At 40.6% G+C, this 11,071-nt stretch overlaps 1 protein-coding gene across 1 annotated transcript in view; it reads right to left on the bottom strand.

The window, feature by feature from the left end:
• Positions 1–1,703: 1,703 nt before the first annotated feature.
• EDEM3 (ER degradation enhancing alpha-mannosidase like protein 3) overlaps positions 1,704–11,071 on the bottom strand; it is an 81,513-nt gene continuing 72,145 nt past the window's right edge. The window contains exon 23 of the transcript XR_004179474.1: positions 1,704–1,791. The gene's annotated coding sequence lies outside the window, so the exon portion shown is untranslated. The remainder of the gene's footprint in view (positions 1,792–11,071) is intronic.

Here is an 11,071-nt window from a genome sequence, read left to right as displayed (position 1 = left end):
TTCAGATACAATGACTTAGGATGAATGACTGCTAAACCGAAATCATTTTGTGGCATATGTTCCTAAAAATGTAATTAGTCTGTTTACAACTCTAGGCAGCAGGTGAGCTCATTCTATTTCATAGATTCATTCCACCATCAATGTTCACTGAAGGGTTCAAAGAAACCTATGCCATTTAAATGTGATATGTTACAAGTATGTTGTTAGAATTTTTCTGTAGATGAGATAAATGTTTGCTAACTATTACTCTGAATTTTTCTTCATTATGCTCTCTGGTGAAAAACAGGAATTTCCTTTGTGTGTGTGTGTCTGTGTGTGTGTGTGTGTGCGTGTCTGTGTCTGTGTGTCTGTGTGTGTGTCTGTGTGTGTGTGGTTATTTTTGGGAAAAGTCTCAAAAGTATTTTGTAAAGAAACTCCTAGTCCTGCCCACATGGTATGTCTCCCTTCATCCCCCTTTTTCTTTGTTTATCAAACCTTTTTTTAACACTCACTGTGTGCCAGGCAGTCTTCTAGGCATGAGAATAGAATGGTGAACAAAAGTGGCACCGTTCTTCCCCTCATTACTCTTACATCATATTGGAACAAGAGTATTGGGTTTTGGCTTCTTACTTTTTACCCGAAGATGCAAGCCTTATTTTCCCATTTAGTTGCTTTTGAAATCATGTGGACCTGGCTCTCGGCAACACAGAATCCACATCTAACTTCGTTCTACTCAGCTCTGCTGTCCCAAAGATATTTCAGATCTACCCTCTAACCTTTTCTCCCATTAAGGTTCAAAGTACTATTACTGGTTTCCAAACTTCCTTTAAAACGGTATTATTTCTTCAAAAGAAAATTGATTTGGAAACCAATTTTATTGAAACTACTCTATTTCTATCTAAAATAGGATGGAATGATAACTGCCTCCCTGAGTTTCCCACTTTGTCCAGAGCTCTGAGAGAACCCCGCCAAGCCTAATTTAAAACACTCTCCCCTGGAGAACTGACTTACCTGGAGCTCGGCCTCTGGGGGCCCACACTCTGGGCTGAATGATAAATCTGGGGCTGGGCTGAGAGTCAATTTGGCCTTCAAACTTATCAGCACTGTTCCTCGTTGTTTTTCTGTACATTTTTAAAAGGGCTGCCTACCCTTTTCAGAATCGATGAGCCAAATCTCACATCCTCATGTCCATCTGGTGCTCTGTATTGTGTCCGAGGCTACTGCAAAGTGATAAAAACTAGGGCTCAGTTTTGAAAGGAGAGGCAAGCGAGGTGCCATTGTTGAAACAGGCTTTCCCATTGGAATTGTTAAGACTGAATTTCTTTTTCTCAGCAGGGCTTGTGTAGAGAGCTCCACACCCCACTTAGTGTAAACAGCAGGTTCTTATCCCACAGTCAAGTAAAAAAAGAAAGATAAGCAGGTCAGATCTCAGATACTTGCAAAGAGGGTTACAAAGAGAATAGCTTGAGCACATACTGCACAGAATAAAAATCGGCTGGTCCAGTGTTTGCATTTCTGGAGGGTGGGAGGCAGAGGAAGGGAGGGAGGGAGGGAGAGAGACAGAGAGAGAGAGAGAGAGAGAGAGAGAGAGAGAGGTGTTTCTAATTCAGACCTGCAGTATAATTTCACCATCTGCTGGAAAGAGTCCCCATGACACGAAATTCTGCAGTTTCTCTACCTTCTCACGCCCCCACACTGTTTCCACTCCATTGCTAGGAGAGGCTGTCTAGAACTGGAGAGTTTTGAGAAGCTGTTGGTGGAGGAGTCGTTTTTTTACATATCGCCTCCTGTGCCCCAAATCTTCTCCAGAATCTAGGGGAAGGAAGGACAAGGCAGTTTTGTTACTGTTGTTTGTTTGCTTTGAGGAGCATTCTTCTTTTTCTGAATATAAAAGTAATACATCTGACAATGCCTAGTAAGGATATGGAGACATAGGATCTGTTACACGTTGCTGATGGGACTATGTATTGATTAATGCAACAACTTTGGGAAAATACTATCTTTTTATTATTAATTGACAAATTATAATTGTATGTATTTATGCGGTATGATACGATGTTCTGATACATGTATACAATGTGAGATGATTAAATCAAGTGAATTAATAAATCCAGCACTTCGAATACTTTTTTAATGGTGAAAATGACATGCCATTGCAAAATTATAACTGAGACAGGGAAAGATATCTGACCTAACCAACTCCATCTTGCCTCTAACCTCCAAGCTGTCCCTGTTCAGTCCTCAGCGTAGGCCAAACTAACTTTGGGAGGAACTTAGCTGATAGTTTAAAACAAAAATGGCAACAGCCCTTTCCCAAAACAAACCTCTTTCTTGTGTGGGGACTAGATTGCCTTTGTAGGACTAGTAAATTAGTCAAAAGATTAGAAATTATGGTTTAGGAGTCATGCTGCTGGAGGCTACAAGATTCCGAGCACTCCCCACATTGCTCCTGGGGATAAAAATCACTATTGTAAAACCTAAGACCAGTGCTTGAGATATTTTGCAGACCTCACACCTGATGAATCAGCTGGCGCCACCCAGATTGAAAAACTGGCTCATCTGATCTTGTGGCCCCTACCCAGGAACTGACTCAGCGCAAGAGGACAGCTTCGACTCCCTGTGACTTCATCTCCAACCCAGCCAATCAGCACTCCCAACTCACTGCCCCCAGACACCAAATTATCCTTAAAAATTTGGATCCCCCTTGGGGATACTGATTTGAGTAATAATAAAACTCTGGTCTCCTGCATGGCCAGCTCTGTGTGAATTACTTTTTCGCTATTGCAATTCCCCTGTCTTGGTAAATTGGCTCTGTCTAGGCAGCGGGCAAGGTGAACCTGTTGGGCAGTTACAAAAACACTTAAAATCTACTCTCTTTGCAATTTTCAAGTACACAATATGTTGACTGTAGTCACCATATGGTGCAATTGATCTCAATGAGCATATTCCTCCTAACTGAAACTTTGTACCTCTTGACTAACATCTCCCCATTTCCCCCAGCCCCCAGCTTCTGGTAACAACCATTCTACTCTCTGTTTCATTGAGTTTGATTGTTTTAGATTCCACATATAAGTGAGATCATACAGTGTCTTTTTGTGCATGGCTTATTTCACTTAACATAATGTCCTCCAGGTCCATCCATGTTGTCACAAATGACAGAATGCTTTTCTTTTTCAAAGCTGAATGGCATTTCCTTGTGTATATATGCCACATTTTACAATCCATTCATCTGTTGATGGGCACTGTGGTTGAATCCATATCTTAGCTATTGTGAATAATGCTGCCATGAACATGGGAGTGCAGGCATCTTTTCAACATGCTGATTCCAAATCTTTTGGATATATACCCAACAGTAGAATTGCTAGATCATATGGCTGTTCTATTTTTAGTTTCTTGAGGAACCTCTATACCGTTTTCCATAATGGCTGTATTAACTTACACTCCTACCAGTAGTACACAAAGTTCCCTTTTCTCTACATCCTTGCCAACATTTATCTTTTGCCTTTTTGATAACAGCCGTTATAACAGGTGTGAGCTGATATTGTGGTTTTAATTTGTAATTTCTCTAATAGTTAGTAATGTTAAGTATATTTGCATATATCTGTTAATGGGATTGCATCAAACCAAAAAGATTCTGCACAGCCAAGAAAACAATTAACAGAGTGAAGAGACAACCTATGGATTGGAAGAAAAGATTTGTTACTACCCAAAGCAATCCAAAGTCAATGCAATCCCCATCAAAATACTGGCTGGGTGCTGTGGCTCACACCTATAATCCTAGCACTTTGGGAGGTCGAGGTGGATGGATCACTTGAAGCCAGGAGCTCAAGACCAGCCTGGCCAACATGGTGAAACCCCACCTCTAAAAAAAAAAAAAAAAAAAAAAAAAAAAAAAACAAACAAACTAGCCAGGTGTGGTGCATGCTTGTAATCCCTGCTATGCAGGAGACTGATGCACAAGAATCGTTTGAACCCAGGAGGTGGAGGCTGCAGTGAGCTGAGATTGTGCCACTGCACTCCTGCCTGGGTGACAGAGTGAGACTCTGTCAAAACAAACAAACAAAAACCAATAACATTCTTCACAGAAATAGACCAAAAAAAAATCTTAAAATGTTTTAAGACCCCCAAATAGTCAAAGCAATCCTGAGCAAAAAGAACAAACCTAGAGGCATTATACTATCAGACTTCAAAATATACTACAAAGTCGTGGTAACCAAAACAATATGGTACTGGCATAAAAACAGACACAAAGACCAATGGAACAGAAAAGAGAACCCAGAAATTAATTCACATATCTACAGCCAATCGATTTTTGAAAACCATACCAACAGGAGTTCAAGACCAGCCTGACCAACAAGGTGAAACCTTCTCTCTACTAAAAATACAAAAATAAGCCAGGAATGGTGGCAGGTGCCTGTAATCCCAGCTACTTGGAAGGCTGAGGCAGGAGAATCACTTGAACCCGGAAGGTGGAGGTTGCAGCGAGCCAAGATCAAACCACTGCACTCCAGCCTGGGCAACACTGTGAGACTCTGTCTAAAAAAAAAAAAAGGATAAAAAATAAAAATAAAAAATAAAATACAATAAGTTTATAAGTTTGGCTAAGTATTCTAATTTGTGTCAACCTCCTCGTCTGTAAAGTGGGGGTTATATAATAACAAATATCTTAGATGATTGTTTGTCATGGAGAGTAAATAAAATAATGAAATATTCCTTTTAAAGGAATAACATGGTATGTAAATTTTATTTGTTTTCAATAATGCAACAAAAAAGAATAGCTCCCATGGCACACACTTGTATTTCCATTAAAGGTTCAGACACAGTACTGAGTCATTTAATTTTCACAGCTTGACAGATGAGGAAGATAGTCCTTTATCATCTTCTAAAATATTCTAAGTAACCTTGTAATTATATGCATTCATATTCAGTGGATATTGATTAAATGTCTATTACACATATTTTAAGCACTTTTATGTGCAATATAGTGAAAAAAAATAACTTAAAATTTTTTCGTACCTTTATTCCACTCTTAAAAATTTATCCTAAGGAAATCATCAAAGATGGCACCCATATTTATTGTGCAAACTGCTTATTGCAGGTTTGTTCATAATAACAAAAAATTGAAACAACCAGAATAAATGTATACAAAGGATTAGTCAAATAAATTATCATGCATATGTTAAATGTATACAACTCAGCTATTAGAAACATATTTTCAAACATTACTTTATCATGTGGAAAAACATATGCAATGTTAAGTTTAAAGAATAAGACTACTGTTTAAATGTCATGATTATACTTTTGTTCAAAAATATGAATTAGAGAAAACAGCTGGAGGGAAACATACCAAAATTTAATAGCCATTTATGATCAAATTCTCAGCAAATTAGAAATAGAAGGGACGTTACTGAACCCGAAAAAGGGCATCTCTGAAAAGCATACAATTAACATCATATATGACAATGAAATACTGAATACTTTCTCCCTAGTTTCATGAATAAGGTGAAGAATGTTCACTCTCACCTCCTCTATTCAACATTGTACTAGATGTCCTAGCCAGTTTTATGAAGCCAAAAAGAGAAATAAAGTCATTGATAGAGACTGGAAATGAAAAAGTAAAACTGTCTTTTCTTGACAGCAAGAAAATCCCAAAGAATTTACAAAAAAGTTACTAGAACTAATAAGTGAATTTTACAAGGTTGTATGACATAAGTCAATATAAAAAATTAATTATATCTCTGTATATTATCAACAAATGATTTGAAAATAAAATTTAAAAACAATTCCAGGTGATCATAAATACTCAGGACAAAAGATATGCAAAAACTCTACATTAGAAGCTTCAAAATATTGTTGAGAGACGTTAAAGACCTAATTAAATGAATTCCATGTTCATAGAATGAATGACTCATTTTTTTATTTGTTTGTTAAGACAGGGTCTTGCTCTTTCACCCAGGCTGGAGTGCAGTGGCACAATCATGGCTCACTGCAGGATGTAGCTCACTGAAATAGCTCAATAGCAAGAAAACAAACAATCTGATTAAAGAATGGGCAAAGGACCTGAATAAGCAATTCTCAAAAGAAGACATACAAATAATCCTATATTTTACACTATGACAAGCGTTTCCATCCCTAGGTCCATCCCTCAACCTCCCCAGGCTCAAGTGATTCTCAGCCTCCTGAGTAGCTGGGACTACAGATGCACATAGGCACACCTGGCTAATTGTTGTACTTTTTGTAGAGACAAAGTTTTGCCATATTGCCCAGGCTGGTCTCAAACTCTTGAGTTCAAGTGATCCGCTCACCTCGGCTTCTCAAAGCGCTGGGATTACAGGTATGAGCCACCATGCCCAGTTGACTCTACGTTTTAAAAAGCGTCCGTTCTAGATTAAGTACAATTCTAATCAAAATTAAATCAGGCATTTTCTTTTTCTTTAAGAGATGGGGTTTTGCTCTGTCACTGAGGTTGGAGCTGTGATCAAAGGCACACTGCAACTTCAAACTTCTGGGCTCAAGCCATCCTCCCCCGCCAGTCTCCCTGGTAGCTGGAACTAAAGGCTCAAGCCACCATGCTTGGCTATGGTTTTTTGAAGTAATTGACAAGTCTATTCTAAAATTTATGTGGAAATGCAAAGGAACTGAAAAGGGGCTGAAAATAGGCTGAAAAGGGGCATCAAGATTGAAAGTAACAAATCTTGAAATAACAGTCCTGAAAATAACAAAATTGGAGGACTCACACTACCCGATTTCAACAGTTACTAGAAACTATAGTAATCAAGAGAAAGTGAAAGTTGCATAATTGCCATGAGAACCTACTAATTTGATGTTACTGTACAGATACTCTTTAAGGTTCATTTTAATGTAGTCAATAATTTCTTACCTCAGGACAATAGTAGGCTATCTCTGTTAAAAAATAAAAACAACCTTATTTATTTATTTATGTAGGCCTTAGCGCGTACCACAGTATTTCCCAAAGTAAAATTCACATACCACTGGTCTGAAGATCCTTTTAAGTGGTACATGGAAAAATACATTTATTTTTTAAATAATTGTGTGTTTAAAAATGATTCTGTGCTTAAAGTTACAAAGACCATTTTTCTATTAACGATGGTCATATAAAGTTTCCTTCTGACAAAAAAGCAGATGGATTTATGGACTAATACAGGAGTGCTAACACCTCATTCGGACATTAGGCAGATTTACACCCTCACCCCCACCCCGGCACTGGCAGAGAAAGAAAACCTGGGCTTCCCCTCATCCACACACTCCTTCCCCTCCAGGCCTGAGACTGCTTTCACTACAAAGTCAAAAGTACCAGGAAGGGTGTTTTCCACAGACAGGTAGGCTGGCTCCCAACTCACCAATCAGGTAACAGAAAGGCAAGCCAGGGGTTTGCCTTAAGGAGGGCCTTCTCTGTGGACACACAGGGAGTAGGAATCAAGTGTCTCTGTCTCTGTCTTTCTAACACACACACACACACACACACACACACACACACACACACGCACATGCCCTAGACCTCTCAGCATCACCTCTTCCCCAGCCTCCCAGGGCCCAGGTGTTGTTTCTGTGTCTCTGGAGACCGAATGTAGTGGCTACCACTACACTCTCTTATTAACAGATTGTGTGCGACCCTGCCATGAATTCAAAGCTCCAACTCAAAGTCCAGGGTATGTGCATCTGACTGGCAGAATTAAGCAATGAGCCTGTCCCAGGACTGCAAGGGAGGCTGTCGAAGTAACTGTATATGAAAACCTTTATTTCTACAATGGTGTTCGTGTGGTTGTTGGGGTGGGGCCCAGTAACAGAGGACATAGAGGAAAGCATATTGGGCAGACAAAACTAGCATTCTATAGAGGAGAAAACCGAGTCTCAGAGAAGTTAGGTAACTTGCTAAAGTCACGCAGCGAGTAACTAATTCTGCATTTACACGATCAAATACTTTTTAATCAAGCTCTGGTATCTAGAGCCTCAGGAATTCTGGTTCTTATACATGAGAGAGAAAATTTGGGAGAAAATAAAAAAAGAAGCAACAACAACAAGATGCAGGCCTCAAGAACCAAGGAAAAATGATGCCCTACTCTGAATCTACAAGGCTGTGTGTGGTCCAAGCCTACACCAGCGAGATGCTCTCCTGACTTGTCCAGAGGGATGAGTTGTGCAATGTCCGTTTTTGATGGTGAGGTTAGAATTCCCAGGAAAGCAGCTTTGTTTGTTTTTCTTGTGAAGCCAGCACTTTATTGGAATAATTGTCTTGTTTCTATTCAAAGTCCTCTTTACCTCTATTCCCATAATTTTGAGCTTTTTCTGGTTTTTGGAGATTGTACAAAGACACTGGCACTTTGCAATCTCCTCCCTCGGGCTCTGGGTGTGCCACACACTCTGAAACACACACTTTCCATGGTGGCGGTTCTCCAGGCTGTCGCCTTGTCCATCTCTGCCAGCGCTATCGGGAGGTAGCTGGAGGCCCTGTGCCGGAGAGCTGGCTGGCATCCCCGCTTGGCTGGCCCACTCCTGGAGATTCTCAGGACGGTGACCGTGAGAACAGGCTGATGTCCTGAGGACGTGCGCTCCCTCATGTGCACTTTGCCTCATGCTGAGAGTCAATTTCTTACTCCTGTCACAGAAAAGCTGTGTAAGCAATTCAGACCACTCCTTGATCCTTTCTCCCCCTAAACGCTTCTGAAAGCTCATTATTGTTTCAAGGGCTATTTTTCTGCCATCTTTTGAGAAACTGAGACAATTAGGTCGGTTTCAGCAGGTGGATACTCTTCCTGAATCTCTACCCAGAGCTATCAGAAGTCAAAGGATACATCACCTGGCCCAAACTGCCTCAAGCAGTTATCCAGAACTGATTAATACAGAACTTACACATGAAACTCAAGCATAGCAATCCGGAGGGAAGGACGGTAGGAGGAGGGGACTGAAAACATATTTGCATGTGGCACTTTGTACAACAGCCAATGGTAGCAATTGCGCTGCGTTCTCACAGTGAGTTTGGCGGTGAGCCACCTGCTTTCAATACAGCCATCCTTTGAAACAAGTTGTATTTTTATCCCCACTTCACAGATGAGGAAACTGAGAAATTCATTTCAAGGTCATACAGAGTAAGGGCTGGGGCTGAGATTTTAAGCTCAGCAGTCTGGCTCCAGGGTCTGTCTTCTTTTTCTTGTATTGATACACAATATTTTCATACTTGTGGGATACATGTGACTTCTGTTATGCATAATAAAGGTTGAGAACATGTCAACTGCCCTCCCCTAGATCTTTGGTGCCACCACTGGAACCTTCCAGGAGCCTTCTTTTTTCCTGCATCTACCCTCACACACTTGCCTGTTTAATTTAGCCAGTGTGTTTCTTTGGTTTCAGTTAAAACTCCACTGCTAAGCCTGTTTTCTCATCAATAAAATGGGAATAACAAAGGTATGTGTCTCATAAAGGTCTTACAAAAGCATAAGTTCTAAGTACCTGATAAATGTAAACATCCATTAATGAGCATTATTATTACAAAAGTAGTAGAGTTTCACAGAGGATTGATTTTGTTTTTGTACCCGCCCCCGCAACCCGTCACCCAGGTTGGAGGGCAGTGGTGCCATCTCGGCTCACTGCAACCTCTGTCTCCCGGGTTCATGCCATTCTCCTGCCTCAGCCTCCTGAGTAGCTGGGAATTACAGGTGCCCACCACCATGCCCGGCTAATTTTGTATTTTTGTAGAGACAGGGTTTCACCATGTTGGCCAGGCTGGTCTTGAACTCCTGACCTCAGGTGATCCACCTGCCTCGGCCTCCCAAAGGGCTGGGATTACAGGTGTGAGCCACCATTCTCAGCCTCACAGAGGTTTAGAAAGTACTGGCTTAAAGTGAGATGCCTCTTACTTGGTTAGCCTAGAATTTTCCATTATTGCCTTACCAATACAGAGATAAACAGGTTACCATTCTTTCCTGTAGCTCTTACTCAGAATTTCAAATTTAGAAATGTCACGTTTAGTGATTTTGGTCTAAAGAGGACCATTTTTGCCATCACCACAAAGCTTAGGAACCCTTGACTTCAAGACCCACAAGAGGGCCCACCAGGCAAAGGATCTGTATCTTGGTCTCAGCATTTTGAGCTCTGCCCACACTTAGGTTAATTCAGATGAACACACAAAAGAAAGTACAGGATGTATTCTTTCATTAATGAGTTTATTCATCAGGAAAGGAAGAGAATAAATGCTGCTAATCAGAATAGCCAGTTTTCAGGGAATTAAAAGACAGTTTTGCTTGAATGTGCTAAAAGTTTAAATGAGGAACAATACATTGTTTAAGTCAGTAGTTTTTACACTGTATTCAGTGGAACCCTAGAGTTTTGCCAAGGCGTCTCAGGGGCAGCTCTGAAGTTCTGATGTTAGTAATTATCCCTCTGGCTGAATGTTAACTTAAACAGAGTGGAGGAACTCAGGCTGTAAGGCCTGAGGACGACTGTGAAGCAGCTGTGCCAGAACCTCCACGCTACCTAAGAGTACAATCAGTTGTGGAGATGTGTGACCTTGGTCAAGTCACTTCCCACCTCCGGAGTCTGTCTTCTTCTCGTCCAATGAGGAGAATCAACGGCCTGACAACTTAAAAAATCTTTTGGCTCTAAAATTCTGAGACCCTTACATGAGTTGTGCTCTCTTCAATGTTTACTTCCAACAACGACAAAAAAGATTTTTAGGACTACCTTCATACAACTGTCTTCAAAATTGGCACATCGTTTCTTTGACATTTCTGTGATTGCAAATCCTAGCCCTTTCAGGATAAATGTGATTTGGGGAAGTGACAGAAAACATCCACTCATTCTGAACCAGGTGTTTCATTCAATTCACCCCACAAGAGCTTAGTGAATGCCTTTGAAGAGCTAGGCACTGGCAGAGGTGAGACAAAAGTGACGAGGCCCAACTTTTCCTTTTTGCAAGCCGTTCCCAGGCCAGTGATAAGCTGGTAAAACACATACATGGGTTTCTTGCGTGGTTTGTAGATGTTTCCTAGGTGGAGCCATTGTGACAGGAGATGATGAAATGTTGGAGCCAAGGATCAGAGAAATTGGTAGTTGCCTTGGAAACAAAGACTTGTCT

This window comes from Papio anubis, chromosome 1, assembly GCF_008728515.1.
Source record: "Papio anubis isolate 15944 chromosome 1, Panubis1.0, whole genome shotgun sequence".
Lineage (NCBI taxonomy): Eukaryota > Metazoa > Chordata > Mammalia > Primates > Cercopithecidae > Papio > Papio anubis.
The sequence above is the reverse complement of the archived record's forward strand: the minus strand, read 5'-3'. Positions and strand labels throughout refer to the sequence as shown.